Source organism: Camellia sinensis, chromosome 15 (assembly GCF_055761805.1).
Source record: "Camellia sinensis isolate YWXY chromosome 15, ASM5576180v1, whole genome shotgun sequence".
NCBI classification, from domain to species: Eukaryota; Viridiplantae; Streptophyta; class Magnoliopsida; order Ericales; family Theaceae; genus Camellia; species Camellia sinensis.
The window spans coordinates 81,876,816-81,881,416 of record NC_138975.1 but is presented as its reverse complement, the minus strand read 5'-3'; the positions used below and the strand labels follow the sequence as shown (position 1 = coordinate 81,881,416).

General features: G+C 45.5%; 1 long non-coding RNA gene across 1 annotated transcript; it reads right to left on the bottom strand.

Moving 5' to 3' along the window:
• Positions 1–1,287: 1,287 nt before the first annotated feature.
• On the bottom strand, positions 1,288–2,919 carry LOC145813501 (uncharacterized). Its single transcript, XR_014356617.1, has 3 exons — positions 2,344–2,919; positions 2,152–2,250; positions 1,288–1,755 (listed from the first exon to the last, which is right to left on the bottom strand). It is a non-coding gene; the product is annotated as an uncharacterized LOC145813501 (long non-coding RNA).
• Positions 2,920–4,601: the final 1,682 nt, after the last annotated feature.

Sequence of the window (4,601 nt, the reverse complement as noted above, 5' to 3'; positions counted from 1 at the left end):
CAGTATCCTCCGAGCAACAAGGTATCAAGCCAAGTGCGAAGCACGAACTCGAGTGGATCAAGTTACTCCATTCCCTCTTCCGAGGCCTTGACTAAATGACACCGGAGGAGATAGCCGCGAGCTAATAAAGTTGGGCATGAACCCCCAACCTTTTGTTTATCCATCAATCCACAGAGGGGAGGGATAAAAAAATGAGAGATTGAAGAATAGAGAGATGTACGCTGAGAGAAAAAGTGAGGAAAATGGCTTTTTCCGAGAAAAAAGAGCCTGAGGACCGAGTGATGTGAGAATCACAAATGAGAAAGGGTGGGAAACAATACCCGAAGAAACTGGCCTCTCGCTTTTGTAACATGTCCGAATGTCGTGTCTTTTGTTTGTCTCGATTCTTGTCTTGAGTCGTTTCAAGTGTCTGTGTTTGTCTTTAGGTTGTATACCTTTTGTTTTCTATTATTGAGTCTTTTTTCACTGTGTTCAGTCATAGGCTCAATACCCGATTAAGAACTCATTTCTCGATTTTCAAAATGAATCGCTTTGTGCTCAGAGTGCAGTGCCATTCTCCACATTGTTCTTCCACATATGGAGCATCTAAGTATGTTTCAACTTCTGCCAATCCCATCTTTGCATCCCGTCTGTTCGGATCAAGCTGTTTGTTCAGGATTAGCTATGCGCCGAATAAACTGAATGCTATGTTATGGGCTGTGAGTTCAGAATGAGCAATATTCAGAATGGGCTGTGTATTCAGAATTAGCAGTGTCCTGCATGGGCCATATGACCAAACCGAACAGAGTACTGTGTTGCGAACGGTGTGTTTGAAACGAACACTCTATATGTTGAACATATTGAGAACTTGTGATTAGTTCCATTTCCAGTGCCCTCCGGTGTTGATTTTGCAAAGTCACACCTGTATTACTTCAATTTGCTTATCGAGTCTTTGCTCATTTGCTTATCGAGTTGTTACTCATTTTGCTTATCGAGTTGTCGCTCATTTAGCTTATCGAGTTGTCGCTCATTTGCTTATCGAGTTGTCGCTCATTCGCTTATTGAGTTGTTACTCATTCGCTTATCGAGTTGTTATTCATTTTGCTTATCGAGTTGTCGCTCATTTGCTTATCGAGTTGTTGCTCTCTGCTTATCGAGTTGTAAAATTGTTAAGGTCTCATTTTTGTTTATTAAGTTAATTTGTTACGTTGGTCTACCTGACCCGGCAGTACATGCATGTTCAATTTCCAATTCAATTACATTGTTATGTAATATGATGCGATGCGATGAGATGCACAAATGCAACACTTTTTCAGCAAAAAACTTGTTTCATTCCATCATCTTTTCAAATACGTAGTTTTGAAGAAAACAAAACCTGTCCGCGGCAGTACAAAGTGCTTAAACTACTAGCTAAAAGGAAAATAAAGCAAAAAGAAAGAAAAGCAGCAAAAGTCTAGATCAATGTCAACTGGTCTCAGGCATGGTAGTCTGTCATCGTCCTCTTCCTGGACGAAGGTCCAGGAGCATCATCGCCAACTCCACCATCTGAGCTCGAGCCCGAATCATCTCCAGTCTCATCCTCCGATGACTCTGCTCTGCCTCCGTCTCGGACTCATCATCGTCCGTAATTGGTGCCCGTGAGCTACTCCCAACATGAGTGCGCCCCGCCTTGGTGCGGGGGTGTACTACGGTCCCTCGCCTTGCTCTCCCTCCTCCTTTGGTAGATGCAAATGGTCCTGCTAGTGTACCTCCTGCAGCCGATATCTAGAATGGAGGCTAAAAAGGACAAAAGGTAAATACATCAGTTATGCTATGCCAAGCAGAGTATGAATACAGAATACAACATATGAGTACAGTGTATGAATGCTATGAGTAGTACATCAGTGCAGAATGCCGTGTTTGAATGCTATGAGCAGTGTATCAGTGCAGAGCGCAGTGTATGAATGTTATGAGCAGTATATCAGTGCAGAATGCCGTGTATGAATGCTATGAGCAGTGTGTCAGTATAGAGTACAGTGACTGAGTGCAGTGTATGAATGTCGTAAGCAATGCTATGAGCAGTCTGTGGGTTACAGTGTAGCAAATGTCGTGAAGGCCGTGTATCAAGTGCTATGTTGATAATGCGATGCGTCGGATTATGTAGGGTTTGAGATTGTAGTCAAAAGAACTTACCGAAATACTGTAAATAGCTAGCAGGTCGAGGCTCCGCTACAACATCCCCATCACGGAGGCGGTCAACTCCAAAGACTGTCGAGTGTACTCGGCGGAAGTCTGCAAGAGTGTTAGAAACATCAGTATTCTATAGAATATCAAGAAAAATGAAATGAAATGACTGTACAAGATACAAAATGCAGTAGCGCATACCAGAGGCAAGCCGTAGAATCCGACTAGCTCGTGATCAGGCGGAGGGGGAGCGATGGGGATCTGGTAAGTCTCTCCACCCTGCCCTTGGCAGGTCATCATCGTAGGTAAAGCTAGCCACTCGCCCCTCTGCTCTCTCCGAGATCCGCTCCTGCCGCGAGCCCGAGCCACTATCCATACTCCCACTCCGACCGCTGGTGCCGCAGGCCTCTCCCTCTCAGCTCCGCGAGGACCGGTCAGAGGTGGCATCAAATAGGCCTGGATATACTCAGTATAGTCGCCCTCGCCTCTGAATCCCGCAGAATCCCAGCCGATCATGTAGTCTATCATCTCCTCTAAAGTGTACCTCTCTGTCTGCCTCATGGTCGCAGGAGGCAGCTCCGGAATTGTCTGCTCTGGCACGCCTAAGGTCTGCCGCAAGAAGCGCTCGCCTAGGTAGGGGTGTGCATAATACTGCCGAAATCGCCAAAACCGCACCGAACTACACCGCCAAGGCAAATTCGTTATTATTTGCCAATCGAACCGCCGGTTTTTGGTGAGAAAAATGGCAAATTCTAGTAACACTTTTATCAATCCGCCGGTTTCTATTTTTCTTCCAAACCGCACCGACCCACACCGCTGTTAAATCATGTTTTATAAGATTCTAAAAATTCTTTTTTACTTAAGTTTGCTTGTTGTTCCATACCTTAGAATATAGTATTACATTACTGCTCGAGGGAAATTCAAGATGTCAGTAATCCAAAATAAAGTTGGATTCCAATTCACTTTTCAATCTTTTTTTTTTTTTCTGGCCATGTTGCAAACTTGCATCAGCTCACTTTTCAATCTAAATACTTTTCAACAGTAAACATTTTCAATATATTATAAACCCTGAATGATATTAATTTTATGTATTGTATTTGATCATTGTACCTTCCACAGATGCTTGTAATGAACTGATGGCATAGTCGTTGATATTATCATGTTGTTGCTACACTTGCTACATCAGAAGAAAGCTTCGCAAGATGCTTAACATCACGGTATCTCTCATCTTTGTTTTACTCTTTGATTTAAGTTTTGTAATTAGAATTATATTTTTTATAAACTGCCAATCCGCCCGAACCGCCAAGGCAAATCCGCCATTATTTGCCAACCGAACCGCCGGTTTTTGATAAGGAAAATGGCAAATTCTAGTGACACTTTTATCAATCTGCCACCCGCCATACGGTTTCTATTTTTATCTCAAACCACACCGACCCGCACCGCGCACACCCCTACGCCCAGGTACCAGGCGCGACAGACGGGGCCCTCCAATAGAACTCTGAATCGGGCCGTCTCTCGGGCACCAGCATACCGGTCCCGAACTGCATCAGGTAATGGAGCCCAAGGCTGCCAAGTAATCTACAAATAAAACACAGTTTGTTACCTACTGATATTGAAAGAACAATGCAAAGCGAAGCTTAAATGAACTACAATGTTTGACATGCCTCGGCTGCAGTGATGGTATCGAAGTAGTGACAGAAGAAAATGAGGGACTCCCGTGGTCTCCGCTCGCACCTCACGTCGAAGCGGTGAGAGAATGGAACGCCAAGGGGCATCTCCTCATCTGGCACTGGGGCAAGCCTGGGGAAGTAGGCATACACCCACAACTGTACAGTGTGACAGAACAGATATGAGCTTGCTTATCAGATAATGTAGTATGCAGATAAAGCAGAAAGCAGTATGTGCAGTGTATCGTGCAGAGTGTACACTGTGTGCAGTATACAGATAATGTGAAACAGAATTGAAAAGACAGAAAAGGGAATATGTACCTCCCAAGCTCGCCAGTAACCTCCGAGCAACTATCCACTGAAGCGGGAAGACGAACTCATGTAGCCATAGAGAGTGACCAAGTCGGCTCCACCCCAGTCATAGTGGCGGATCTGTATCACATCCACAAGAGTGCTCAACAAGTAGAGGGCCACGGTGTTCGCCCGGTCGGCAAACAGAGTGGTCTCCAGCAAGAACATGATGAAGCCTCGGGCATACCGCTCCTCCTCCTCTTGGGTAGTAGGCGCTTGGATCCAAAAATGGTCCTCGAACCATGAGTATCGCACGAACCCTGCCCGAGCGAGAGGTGGCTGAGCGCCGATCAGGTACATCTGAGCGGCGTCCTACTCGTCCATGTCAGTATTCAAGGGGATCAGATCACCCCCCACTCCGATGCCTGTGAGCATGGAGAAGTCAAAGGGAGTCATCGTCATCTCCCCGGTAGCGGAAAGGTGGAAAGAGTCGGTGGTGTC